A 15,417-nucleotide genomic window follows, 5' to 3' on the forward strand; every position below is an offset into this window, starting at 1 on the left:
TAGGATATCATTTTAACTAATTAAACAAGACATCTAAACAGTGCACATAAAATGCAGTTTTTCTATTACTTACATGTTAAAGTGAGCCACTTGCCTATAGAAAAGAGCCTGTAAGCTAATTATGGCTACCTATGAAAATAAGCAGAGTCCTATGATTTAAGCAGTAATCTAAGATGAGAAATAATTCACCTTTGTGAAGGAATAGAAGTAGAATAAAATAGCAATTGTAACTCATTATGTCCCAAACTTCAATGGAAGTGAAAGAAAAATGGTACTTATAGTATTAAAGATAGTTAACTATAGAATGTGGACAATTTATTAATCCATTACTCATTTAACAGTTCACTGTTGAGCAACTTATGTATCGGTTATTTAAAAAATTTGTGAAGTATTTGGCATTAAATATTCAAAAGATGTGGCCCTGCCTTTAATAAGCTTAATTATGCAATCCTTAATATTCTCAAAACAAAGTCAATTGTTTTTAAGAAGATACACAATATCACATGTGCTTGACATCACTTATGTGCTTATATATGGTATTCTCTTTTCTTTCAAATCCAATGTACAGTCAAAATAAACTACTAAAACATAGTAAAGTCAATGTCTAAGTATAAAATATGTTTATGTGTAAGCTTCTATGTGTGCACATAGGATATGTACCACTGTCTATCAGAAAATCAGTAAGATGATAGCAAGTTTTGCTATGTTGGACTTGAACACTATTGCTTGGGATTTAGATTAATTTATAACCTTTTGATATTTGGGTCAATCACAGCATAGCAAAGGTGTTTAATCTGGAAAAAGAATGTCTGTACATTTCCATTCAAGTGTTATATAAATTCAAATTTAAGGGGAAACATCTTTACAGAGATATTGTTGGATTTATCTCCCAAGTATATATGACGAAATTTTTGAAGTGTTCAGTTGTTCCCAAATGTGACTGGGTTCGCCTACCCTAAAAGCATTTACATTTACACGTGTATACAGCCACATACAGTATACATACTGTATATAATATATAGGGAAATGTTTAGTATGCACTTCTTTGGTTTGGAACTCCTTAACATTTGTAGTGTAGCAGTTCGTGTAAAGTGCACTGTGATTATACAAATCAAAGCACAGTAAAGTCACAGGTCTTGTTATCTTGCACTAAAAATGTGTTTACGTATTTAGCAAGTGTATGTTTACTTTCTTGCTCTTTTAAAGAAATTGAAACAAATAGCTATTAAGAAAATTATATAAAATAATATGTTTTTTAGTGGATAATGGCACTACATTTTTAAAAGACAGGGTTTTTAAAGGAAACCATTTACCATCCATTCCAAAATGACATGTTTACCATATCTAAAAATCTGAATGTCATATTGCATTTTTCATAAACTTGTCAGGTATGTGCCTGAAAAAAATGTGCAAATAAGCATTAGATAACAGATTTCTCTACTCGTGTGTTGTTAGCCATTTCTATATACATAATAATATAAACATTGATGTTTTAATTTCTCTTAAGTTTTGTACTTGGTTTTTTAGGTAACGTAATTATAAATGTACTTTGATACTACTGAAGTAACCAGATGTTGTTTAAAAACAAATTGTTTTCTTTAGTGCATTGACAATATTTTAAATACTTTTGTGCTTATTTATTTGTGCTCCCGTGTAATTATAATAAAAGCAATAGTTTAAATTAATTGACTTCGTTGTGGCTGGTATTTATTCATCAAGAAACAAGATTATGTCCTAGCCAGTTTGGCTCAGCGGATAGAGTGTTGGCCTGTGAACCCAAGGGTCCTGGGTTCCATTCTGGTCAAAGGCACCACACCCAGGTTGCAGTTGCAGGCTCCTCCCAGGCCTGGGCCCTGGTTGGGGCCGTGCAGGAGACAACCAATCAATGTGTTTCTCTCACATTGATGTTTCCTTCTGTCTTTCCCTCTTTCTTCCCCTCTCTCTAAAAATCAATAGAAAAATATCCTCGGGTGAGGATTAGAAAAAAAGAAAAAGAAACAAGGTTAGTGAGAACTCTTTCAAAGAAAACTGCACACATTTTTCAACTTCTGCAGCTGCTCATGAGAGTGTGTGCATTGTGGATGATGGCGTGAGTGAGTACTGAGAGCCTGGTCTTCAGTTTAGTTATGTGACCCCCAATTGTCCTCAATTGCCACTTGGCTTCTGTGTGAAATAGGTGAACTACTAAATAAGAGGAATCTGGACATCTCTCGTGCTTAGTATGCACCTAATTCCAATTAAATGACTCAGCATGTATCTAAAGTGTGCTGGAGGCATGAAAGAAAAATTTCCATCAGTCCTAGACCTGTACATGCAGACATAATATTTTTTGGAAGGGTACTTAGCAAGCTGATTTATGCAGTTATACTTCTATACTTCAAATAGTAAGTTAGTATGTTAAATTGTTTACTATTATTATTGCTAGAAATCAGTAAAAAACCTCTCAGTAATATATGAACTATTCCATCATCCTGCCCTTCCCTCATCTCTTCAAACAAAAGAAAATACACATCAATCAATATATAGTTAAAAGATTGGAGTCACATAATCAACCGTCTCAGAGACGTGTGATTTAGATTTTTGAAAACACATGGGTCCATAGGCTGTTTGGGGTATATTATATTTTAATAAAATTAAACTTCGTGAAAACGTAGGCACGTATGTCCACATGGAAACTAGTAGGTAGATAATAGAAAGTTAAATATAACTGTGAAAACAATCAATGTATACCCTGTCAGCTCCAAATCTTCTCCCTCACCAACCCCCCCCTTCCCCCATGGCCTGTTGTGTTAAAATGGATCTGGACCGTTTTTTATAGTTTTCCTTTGCAACTTGTTTTTTAAGATTTGTCAGCAGAGGTGATGGAGAGAGTCTGCCTGAAGAAGAGAGACTGCCTGAAGAAGGGACTGTCTCTCTCAGCCTCCAGCAGGATGTGTGTGGATGATCCAAGCAACTCCCACTCCATGAGTTTCAGTGGCATCCCAAGGGATGACTCCAGTTTTCCCATGGACCAGCTTTCACCCAAGGCAACTCAGCAAACCACTCTGCCTTCCAGGGGACCACAACCTTACCCTTTCTAATGAGGACTGAATTCCAGCATTGAGGAATTGTACCTTTCATCATTGTTCATTCCTTGGGCAATCTCCCTCAGCACCAGGGTAATTCTTAGGATTCTCTCTAATACTGTACAGGTTTTTTTCTTGTTATAGGGAATAATTCTTTACATCAAACACTCCCTGTTTAAATTATTGTGTGGTTTTTATCTGCTGATTGGATCTTAACTAATACAACAATTTTTATTCTTTTTTACTATTATTATTGTTTTTCATTTTTAGGAACACTTTCCTGAACTATTGTCTAGTGCCCCAATAAGATAAATATATGCTTCAAAATGTTATAGCAGCATTTTAATATTGATGACAGCAAAGCATTGAAATTGGTGATGGCCTTTATGAGCCAAAATTAATATTGGTCAAGTTTGGTCCCAGTCACTTGTTATAAATAACTTAATAAAATACCTATATATTTTATTCAGATATTCTTAATCTCTTGTTATTAAAAGAAGACTTTCTTTTAAATTTAGCAACTTGTCTGATTTTATTCCTCCCAGTTTTATTGTGTTTTATTAATATTAATTTAAAATTAAATTTAACATGTTTGGTGTTTTAAAACGTTGAACATAGGTAGAGTAGATATTGATGTGGAAGAATGGCTTTCAAATATTCAGTCCCTAGCACTCATCCTAACCTGTCCTAACAAACATAACTACTGAATAAATAGTTGTGCATTTTTGTTTTTATACTGAAAAATTATTTTTTTCACTTTATGTTTACTAACATAATTATGTATGCAAAATTCAATTGGAGAATCTTTTTACTATGTGCATTACTTTTCTGGCTATTATTTTTATTAGTTTTATTTCATAAGTATTACTGAAAACATTTTTTCCTACATAGGGTGGATATAAAAACTGAAAAAGATAAACTGATAAACAAATAGGTGATCTACTAAGTAAGAGTAACCTGGAAGTATGCAACAGACTGACATATTTCAGAGGGAAGGGGGGAGTGGGTTGAGAAGTGATTAACCAAAGAACTTATCTCTATATATAAAAGCCTAAGTGATCCGCTGACTGGTAGCTATGACTTGCAATGACCACCAGGGGGTAGACACTCAACACAGGAGCTGTTGAGCTGCAGTGGCTTGGCAGCTGTGGTCCTCAGGTGATCCACCCAGAACCAGAGAGGAGGGAGCCCGATTCCAGAGTGCATCACCCAAGAGCCACCCTCTCACAATCCAGAACCCCTTGGGGGATGTCAGAGATCTGGTTTCAGCCACATCCCCACAGGCCAAGCAGAGGGACCCCACCAGTGCACAAATCCTTGCACTGGGCCTCTAGTATGTGCCTATACATAACTCATGGACAGATAATAGTGCAGTAAAGGCCTGGAGAAGGGGCAGGAGAGGGTAGAGGGGGTCAGTGTGGAGGAACAAGGGGAACATCTGTAATACTTTAAAAAATAAAGATAAATTTTAAAAAACCTATTTCACTCCAGATTAAAAAACAAACAAACATATGTTAGGTACTGATCATAACATACACACTCAAACACACACACTAACGCATTTATCATTCTGAAATTTCCTCTGCTCTTTATACTTATTCCCAGCAAAGGAGCTCCACATCACACAGCCCTCCACTCCTGGGACCTTTCCTGGGACTTTCTCCCAAATATTCTCCCCTTATCTCCAGGGCCAGGCAGTGGAGATTGGGATCACAGAAGGAGAAGTAAGCTGATGTGCTTCTCACTTGTTACAGATACTGAAAAACTTTACCATTTCTTTAGTTCAATCCTTTTGCTTTCACCAGGAACATAATATACACAGCCTTAGAAGGATATGCTTGCTAAAACAGAGCCCTTTGACATTGTCTCATCTGCCTCTAATTCAGGTTTGCTTCCATCTCAATGGAATAACCAATGTAGCAAGTCAGTAAAATTTGGGGCCAAATTAATTTTCATAAGTCTTTGCCTTTTATCATCTTTAGGGACTAAAGCTAGCCTGTCAGACCAGTTGCTGTGCATGGGCAGGACTCAGGGAGCTATCCTACCTTTTGGGGTCATCCACAAAGTTCTACCACACACATATATTGTCCATTTAAGCCACACAATCTTGGAGGAGTTTAGTTTTCAATTTTAATTTTTTTAAATATATTTTATTGATTTTTTACAGAGAGGAAGGGAGAGGGATAGAGAGTTAGAAACATTGATGAGAGAGACACATCGATCAGCTGCCTCCTGCACACTCCCCACTGGGGATGTGCCCGCAACCAAGGTACATGCCCTTGACTGGAATTGAACCCGGGACCTTTGAGTCTGCAGGCTGATGCTCTATCCACTGAGCCAAACCGGTTAGGACAGATTTTAATTTTTTAATGTTTATTTTATAAACAAGGAAACACACTTTTCAGAGTGGTAGAATAATCTGCCCAGGACCACTTACGTATTTAGTGGCAGAGCAAGAAATTTAAATCTGGCTTTAAAACCAACTCACTTTCTACCACCTTGTTTTACCCATAGTGAATATTAATTTAAGTAAATGCCAAATGGCACTAGGCATTACTTTAAAATCATGAGAAAGTAAATTTTCATGGGGTAAACACTTGTGAATGGAAACTGTATTAGTCAGGGTTCTCCAAAGAAAGAGAACCAATAAGTTTATATATACATTATATATATATATATATATGTATATATATATATATATATATATATATATAGAGAGAGAGAGAGAGAGAGAGAGAGAGAGAGAGAGAGAGAGAGAGAATTATCTCATGAAATTATGGAGGCTGACAAGTCCCAAGATCTGCAGAGTAAATAGTCCAGCTTGAGACTCAGGAGAGCTGATGGTTCAAAGAATGGATAACCGATAGAGCTGATGGTGTTACAGTTGGAAGGCTGGTAGGCTTGAGACCCAGGAAGAGTCAATGTTTTAATTAAAGTCTGAAAGCAGGCAAAAATCTGATGTCCCAGTGCAAAGGCTGTCAGGCAAAAGAAATTCTCTATTTCTTTAAGAGGTTAAGCCTTTTTGTTTCATTCAGGCCTTCACCTGATTGAATGCAGCCCACCTACATTAGGAAGGGCAATCTATTACTCTCTCTACTGATTCAAATGCTATTCTCATCCAAAAACACCCTCAAAGAAATACCCAGAACAATATTTGATCAAATATCTCTGCACCCATGGACCCATGAATTTAACACATAAGATTAGCCATCATAGAAACCTTACAGTACAACAAACTTGCAACTGAAACTGCCAGTTTTTCTAGATGTTAACTCTCCAAAAATTAGATTGTGTAACTGTGTTATAAGCCACCATTCTTATCTTCTCAAAATGTATTATATGTGTATTTTTTCAGGAGCTATATTTTATGTTATGACAACTCTCTTTGCACTGAATTTTATTTATCTTGCAGTGATTAACCCCATTCTTAAATAAATTGTGAAAATCTTCAAGAATCTTTTTCTGAAATTTCTCCGGGTGGCATTAAGCACTAAGGATGTTAATTGATTCCTTAAGTTTTTATTAAAGTCAGGTTATTTTTACCCATAGGCTATCAAGTTATCAAAGGTAAATTTATCAAAAACCGATCTATCGTCTTACTTTTTAAACTCCATTTTCATTTTTAGAAAATAAATGGTCTTTATTGATTCTTCTTTGTTAACTTCTATATTATAAGGAATTATAAAAATTGTTCATTGCCTGGTTAACTCTTCATCCTGTATTACATATGAACTGGGAAAACCTCTCAAAATACAATTTTAAGTAAATTGGATGTGGTATATTACATCTGGGAAACACTTTTGTTCAATGACCACTGCTCATGGAGACTGTCAGAAATTTTTATGGTTGTACTTAGTTAAAAATCATCAAGGTAATAATTTACAGTACTTAATATTTTCACATGGAATTACATTTATTAAACCTGATTAGTAGCCAATGGACCTATGAAGCTTGAAGCAAAGTCATATCAGACTCATCAATCAAAGCATTAAAAGATTAGAAGGATTTTTAAGATTACCTGGCCAGCACTCTTCCTGTGTTTTGATCTTAATGGTTCCAGGTTGTAAGAACATATGCTATTTTAAAATTCCTCAGGATTCCCTAAGGATTTATTACAAAAGGGCTATTGTATGGCAATGTGTAGCGATAATAAAATATGTACTTGCTATTTTTAAGCATAAGAATTAGACACTTCAAAGATTCATCTTTCTCTTCACTTCAAAAATTTATATAATACCTGCTAATAAGTACTTTCTTATTTTGAGGAGATTCTTTAAATTTTAATGAGAACTGTTAGAATGTCAATGTAAATACAACTACAGCTCCTCCACAACCCACTTAAATGCTCTTCCAATGAGAGAAAATAAAAAAATGTCTGATATTTGCTGGCCCCTGAGGGTTGACCACTACTCTGAAGGGCCTTTGGGAGTTAGTAGTTCTTGGGAACCCAGCCTCCCAGGTGACAGAAAGGCTGCCACCCAGTCATCCTCTAACTGCCCCCCCGCCCCCTCCCCCGCCCTTTTTAAAGCCTATCTCTGAGGGACTGAGATAAAAGTGATGGCATAAACACAGCAGGGTTTCCAGTGCCCAGAATCTGCCAGAGACTTGAAGATAGAACTAATAGATACAGGTGTCTTTAACTGGTTTCATCTTTAAACATCTTGAGATGTGGTTGAAAATCAAAACAATTTTATTTCTGGAATTGAACCAGGAAGATTTATCAGTTTGGGTCAAGTTCAATTTTGAAAATATTTTTATTGACCTGTTTTACTTAAAAAAAATGTGTACATTTAGTGTTTGGTAAAATTTACTAGTCCATATAACTGTTTTCCAGCTTGAGTCTGAACTGAGATTCAGATGTTTCTGGCGGGCAGCCTAGAGATCACCAGGAATTCATTTGAAGAATCCATTTTCAGGAGAAGTTTGGCCCAAAGCTACACATAGGGCAGGATTAAAAAGGGGGAAAGGCAAGAGTAATCAATGAAGCTAATTATTGAAGTCCTGGACCAATGAGAGACTGGGGGAAATTAGAGTGTATTTGGGTCTTTCTAGCTGTAGAGGAGGTAATTCTTTGAGTTGGGGAGAAAGGTGAAATTTCAGAAAAAAAAAGGCAAATATAAATCCACTGTTTAGTGGTCTGATAAAGGTACTCATGCTGTCTACTCTTCCCTAAAGCCAAACTCTTGAGTGTGGTGGGGTTGGGTTAGGGATACATGGGGTGGGCGTAGGAGGATGGGAAGTGAGAGGGGTTGGGCTTAAGATAAATTTCCCACAGAGTCTTGGAAACTCAAAAAAAGAAGACATTTTTATAGCATTTCTATCTAAACCCCTAATGTCTAGCTTCACAGAATCCCTCATGCTTGATTCAGAAATAGAAGAGTACGATGGGGGTGTGAAGATATTCAAGACACACGTGGATGGACTACCAAGTTTTCCTGACCACAGAGTGCAGCAGAAGTCTGAACTTCGCCAGTACCCAGGATGAGAGCCCTGCCGCTGACATGCTGAGAGGAGGACCAAACAGGGCTGTGTCATCTCAGCTGAGGGATAGGTGTGGACAAAGGACTAGCACATCTCCTCCCTCTTCCATGCTTTGAACATCCCTCCAGTCCCCAGATTATTGGTGTTCTATGAGAAAGGGAGTGAGAGGGGAATCCCAAACTACCCAAAAATGTCCTGAAGTAGCTGCTACTTCTCTGAATGAGAGATTTGGAAACTCACAGGATAGTATCCAGGCACATAATTTGAAGAGAGGGAGCAGGGGTGGAGGAAGGAGGGAGAGAGGAAGGGAAACAAGAGAGAGGAACAAAAGAAGAAAAGAAGGGAAAAGAATGAAATAGAAAAGGAACAGAAAATTGGAAATGATAAAACTAAAATGTACAAGAAGTTATAGTCTACATAGAAGCAAATTAAAATACAATATGATTTAGTATTATAGAATAAAATCAACTTAACCGTGATACTAGAAACAATCTCTTTCAGCTTTCACAGTTGTTAAGATTAAATTTCTAAGATGAAAATTTAAATGCACTGTTTGAGGGGAAAAAAAACACAACACAAAAAACCCCTACTGGCATGTAATAAAAATGTAGGCATATAGATGCTGGAATCTCTACAGTCAATGGACAAATAATGGCCAACTTGGTTGTGGGTGCAGAACAGAGTGTAAAAGTTGATAAAGTTAATTACTTAAAAAGGCAAAATTTCAATGGCAAAGTGGGAGAAGAAATAAGAAGGGAACTGTGAAGAATATGCATGAGTAATAGGTAAAAGTAGTGACAACTCATCTTAGTAGGGGGGAGGGGAAATGATACCATATAAATTCTATGGAATAAGAAACAGGGATTTATGTATCTTATTAATGTCATAAAGGGGCAATATAAAAGCTAAACGCAATGGGATCAAAGGATGGTCAAAATGCATTTAATAAAGCTAAATCATTCTATCATAGTGACAAAAAAATAATACTGTTTTTATTTTAAAATATCAATAATCATGTTGTCTAAAATTATGAAGGTACCCACCATTAGATCTAAAAACAATCAGCCCTAGCTGGTTTTGCTCAGTGGTTACAGTGTCAGCCTGCGGACCGAAGGTTCCCTGTTTTGCAAGGTTTTGATTTGGGTCAAGGGCATATGAAGGAGGCAGCAGACCAATTATTCTCTCTCATCACTGATGTTTCTATCTCTCTCTCTCCCTCCCCCTTCCTCTCTGAAATCAATAAAAATATATATTTTTTAAAAACAGTCCAGTTGGCATGGCTTAGTAATTGAGCATCAACCTATGAACCAGGAGGTCATGGTTTGATTCCCGGTCAGGGCACATGCCAGGTTGCGGGCTCAATCCCAGTGTGGGGGCTGATCCCTGTCAACTGATCAATGATATTCTCTCATCATTGATGTTTATCTCTCTCTCTCCTTCTCCCTTCCTCTCTGAAATCAATCCTATATAATAAAATGGTAATATGCAAATTGACCCTAACAGCAGAATGACTGGGAATGACTGGTCACTATGACACACACTGACCACCAGGGGGCAAATGTTCAATGCAGGAGCTTTCCCCTGGTGGTCAGTGCGCTCCAACAGGGGAGCTCTGCTCAGCCACAAGCCAGGCTGATGGCTGCCAGCACAGCGGTGGTGGCGGGAGCCTCTCCCGCCTCCTCAGCAGCGCTAAAGTGTCCGACTGCAGCTTAGGCCTGCTCCCCGCTGGCAAGTGGACATCCCTGAGGGCTCCCGGGCTGCCAGAGGGATGTCTGACTGCCAACTTAGGCCCGATCCCCCAAGGAGCTAGCCTAAGCCAGCAGGTGGACATCCCCTGAGGGGTCCCAGATTGCGAGAGGGCACAGGCAGGGTTGAGGGACCCCCCTGAGTGCACCAATTTTTGTGCACCAGGCCTCTAGTAAAAATATATTTAAAAATAAATATAACCATTATAAAAAGTAAATAAAAACAATAGAAATTTAAAAAGATCTGTAGAGCATGCAATTAGAAAAGAAAGAATTTTAGAACTTTATTATCATTTTTCTGTACAACTTGATATTACTCTGAGCAAGAATTACTATAGTAAAGATTTAATGACAGTAGCAATAATGCCTTTTAGTGTGGTGGTTAAGTCCATGGATGTTGGCGTACCTGGATTTTAAATCTAGTACTTAATGACTTAGTGCAGCCGTGGGCAAACTACGGCCCATGGGCCGGATCTGGCCCGTTTGAAATGAATAAAACTAAAAAAAAAAAAAAAGACTGTACCCTTTTATGTAATGATGTTTACTTTGAATTTATATTAGTTCACACAAACACTCCATCCATGCTTTTGTTCCGGCCCTCCAGTCCAGTTTAAGAACCCATTGTGGCCCTTGAGTCAAAAAGTTTGCCCACCCCTGACTTAGTGGCTCAGAGGCTTGGGAAATTTTCTTTACTCTCTCTTGTAACTTCCTCCTTTGAGTGTTGCAAGGATTTAATAGGTGGGCATAATTTCTGAAAAGGAATCTGTGTGCCATGGTAAGTGCTATGTAAATATTGGGTTTTACTCCCCAATACTTCTGATCCTTTACAGATTTATATTTGCCTATTTAATGGTGACACAAATGTAAATATTTGTTATATTTAGGCTTTTAATCTATATGTTGATGGAGACAAAGTCTCTTCTGAATGGGTTACCTCCTCATCATGCATAAAAATCCTCAGTGCTTCCCAATGGCCTAGGGAAAAGTCTCCACGTATTTGGAAAGCAACAAATAGTCCATTCCCCATTAACATTTTCTGATCAAGTCATGCTAAACTTGTTCTTTCCAGCATAATATATTGAGTTAATTATTTATCTCTAAAGGAACTTAGCTTTATCCAATATATGTAGTAGAATTTCAACATATGTTTATCAAATGAATAAATAAATAAATAACTAAATAAGATTATAAAACCATTATAACCCTGTTGTTTGATACCAGAAATAGATATTTATTCCTCTCCTAAAGATCTCAAAAATACATTATACATTTTTTTCTTTGCCATATAAATCCAATATGATAAGAAAATAAGACCCAATCTTTTTCTTTATGTTTGGGGCTTCAATTAGAATAGAATATTATTGAGAGTTGATTTTAAATACATATTTGTTGAGTGAGTTAATACATGAATGGCTAAATAGATGAATGAATTAATGTGTGTTCATTCTAAGCCAAAGAACTCCTATTAAATACAATTAGTTGAATTTAACTGCTGGCTGTATTTGAGTTTTCTCATTTTAGAATTAAAATCTTCAATTAATAGTATAGTTAAATGTCTAGGTATTCTTAAAATAGGTGATATGTAAATGCAAAATTAGAGCCAAAACTTTGTTCTTCAATGTTTTACCTATATAATAAAAGCCTAATATGCTAAGTGGCCTGTCAACCAGTCGGCCATTCAACCAATCAAAGTGTAATACGCTAATGATAGCTAGGGCTGCTCAACCACTCGCTATGAGGTGCACTGACCACCAGGAGACAGACACTCCAACCAGTAGGTTAGCTTGCTGCTGGGGTCCAGCCAATCAGGACTGAGCAAGATGGCCCAGACACGCCCTGGAGCCCTCCTGCAGTCCCTTCCTGGCTGGCCAACCTCCTGTGTCCCTCCCTGGCCCCGATCATGCACCAGTGGGGTCCCTCAGCCTAGCCTGAGCCCTATTGCAATCCAGGACCCCTCAGGGGATGTCAGAGAGCTGGTTTTGGCCCGATCCCGCAGGCCAGGCCGAGGGACCCCACTGGTGCACAACCTTTTTTTCTACTAAAAGCTTTCACTGCCAAACATTAGTTTCCTTTTCAGCCTTTATTTGTTCTTTCTACAGAGGATCTCAGCTAGCCAGAAGTTATAAAGGCCTTAGTCACCACCTGTGAGCAAGGATGCTGTGAAGGCAGGCCTTTGTAAAGCAGAGTGGATGGTGGCCCAGGCAGTTTGAACAGGTGTGTGATTAACGCAGGATGGTGAAGGATAATGGCTGGGATCCAACCAAAAGGAGGACTAGGAGCAAAACTCAGTGGGAAGACCTGACTATGGGTACGAGGCAGATAAGAAAAGCCCTCAATAAATTGCTTGGGCTGCAATTACTGCAGCTTGCAAATGTTTTAAATACATGGGCCAACCAAGAGAATTGGACCAGAACTTGGTGGATACGAATCAGCTTTCATCTTACTTCTGGGATTCTTTGATTCCTTCTCACCCTTTCAGAATTATAACTATTTTGGTTATGATTTACCAAAGACTGGAGACACACATCTGTTGCTTTCTGTTTGAGGGGAGGATGTTGGGAGCCTCTGAGTGAAGTGGGTGGGATATAAAATAGCTTGATCCTCAGGTAAACAAATGAGTTCATCTCATTTCGATTGAAGGATTTGTGTTTCCCATTTAGTTTTAAGAAGATGCTATAAAAATCTAATTGCCTATAGACAAAAAATTGTGACAAACCTTATTCTTATTCCTTATGTCACTTCTGGGATTTTGACAGCATAAACTCAAGATATGATTTCTATGTCAAATAAACAACAATACTGACAAGGAGTGGTTAAATTAGTCAATGGTAGAAACAATGTATGAGTGAATCAGATTATGAGGTCAAGAAATAACTTAAATTTTTTTTTTCTTGTTTCTAGGAGGAGATGACAGTTAAAATAATAGGTATATGCCTGGGCAAGACCATAGGCTTATGTGTGCTTTAAAGCAGAACTGTGAGTTGGTTTGGCCCCTAGTGATGGTGTCACTGGTTCTCTAAGATAAAATAGCCCAAGATTTCCATGTCTCTCTTGATGCTTTAGTCTAGGCATGATTTTTACTTTAGCTTTGACAACCAGGTAGTCTACACTTTATATTCATTGCAATAATCACATTTAAAAATCATATATTTTCACCCAACTGGCATGGATCAGTGGCTGAGAATCAACCTATAAACCAGGAGACCATGGGTCAATTCCCAGTCAGGGAACATGCCTGGGTTGCAGGCTCGATCCCCAGTGTGGAGCGTGTAGGAGGCAGTCAGTCAATGATTCTCTCTCATCATTGATATTTCTCTCTCTCTCTCTTTCTCTCTCTCTCTCTCTCTCTCTCCCCCTTCTTCTCTGAAATCAATAAAAATATATAAATATCATATATTTTCATTTATGATTGTCTATATTTTTCCTCCCTAGGAGTCCTTCAGCTTCATGAGGAAAGGGCCACCTCTTTCTCTTCACTGTAAGTTACCAGCTCATTGCATGGTGCCTGACATGAGTGGTGCTTAATTAACAGGCATTCAAAAAAGAAATTATGACTTGAATATGAATACTAAAAAGTCATAGAGGACAGAAAAAGTTTTAGTAGTTGGTGATTGAAAAAAAAAAAAGATTTTGTCAAAACTCAAGCAAAAACTACAAAGTCTTTTATGGCACAACCCTCATTGTCACTTGGGCTTCTACCAACCAATCAGGCTTCTGTTGGTTTCCCAGTCCACTTACATTTCCTAATGTGTCCTTTAGGACACTCCCTCTCTCTTGAATGCTTTTCTGTTCTTTGAAGATAACATCATCACCATTCTCTAAATATTAGAGTTAAACTTTTGAATGCCCACTCAGTGCTTGTGACCTCATTCTCTCCTTCTAACCCATTCCCTTTGGTAACTGTCTCACTGCATTTAGTTTAAGTATGAGGGCCATGATGCCCTGAAGACAAAAATTATTTCTTACATCTCATTGGATCCCTCCATCTAGAGTAGACCTGATGCTTATCAGGGGATCAATAAACATTGGTAGAAGCAACTGGTAAATAAATTCTGGTGTGAGCTTTCAAAGGTGCATTACTACTTGTGATGGTTAATTTTGTATGTCAACTTAACTGGATCATGGGGTGTCCAGATATTTCCTTAAACATTACTCTGAGTGTTTCTGTGAGGGTGTTTTTGAATGATCTTAACATTTAAATTGGTAGACTGAGTAAAGCAGATTACTCTCTCTGGAGGGTGGGCCTTGTCCAATCAGTTAAAGTCTTGAACAGAACAAAAGGGCAGACCCTCCCTCAAACGAAAGATAATTCATCTGTCTGACTAACTTGGAGTTGGGACAGCGATTTAATTTTCTAGCTTCAGCTTCAAATTTAAACTGAAACATTGGCATTCCTGGGTCTCCCTCCAGTTTACCAACTTCAGATCTTAGAACTTGTCAGGCTCCATAATCATGTGAGCCAATTTGTTATAAATATCTATATATATCTATATATCTATACATATACATTCTACTGGTTCTGTTCCTTTAGAAAATGCTGATTAATATATCACTTCATTGTCAAAACAAAATAACCTGGAATCTCTTTTTTCTCTGACTTCCTAAGTCCCCTGATATTTTCTTTTTTTTTATATAGGATACTAGAGTCCCAAATGCATGAAATTCATGCAAGAGTAGGCCTTCCTTCCCCTGGCTTCTGGCACTGTCTTCCCTCTTTCACCCAGGACCCAGGCTTCCCTCACAGCCTTGGATTCGTCCGGAAGGATGTTTGGCCTAATTAGCATATTACACTTTTATTATTATAGAATAGAGGCCCGGTGCACAAAATGTGTCCTCAACCCAGCCTGTAACCTCTCACAATCCAGGACCCCTGGCTCCTAATCGCTCACCTGCCTGCCAGCCTCATCACCCCCAACTGCTCTCCCCTGTCAGCCTCATTGCCCCTAACTGCCTCTGCCTCAGCCCCCACTACCATGGCTTTGTCCGGGAGGATGTCCAGAAGGATGTCTGGTCTAATTTAGCATATTACCCTTTTATTAGTATAGATAGTCATCTATGTAGTTTTAAGATAAACATCTTTGATCTACTAGCATTATTTTATTTTCTATTTCATACCTGTGTATCCT

The sequence above is a fragment of the Myotis yumanensis genome, unplaced genomic scaffold, assembly GCF_028538775.1.
Source record: "Myotis yumanensis isolate MYYU_CA2020_CCGP unplaced genomic scaffold, mMyoYum1.0.hap1 SCAF_8, whole genome shotgun sequence".
Classification (NCBI taxonomy): domain Eukaryota; kingdom Metazoa; phylum Chordata; class Mammalia; order Chiroptera; family Vespertilionidae; genus Myotis; species Myotis yumanensis.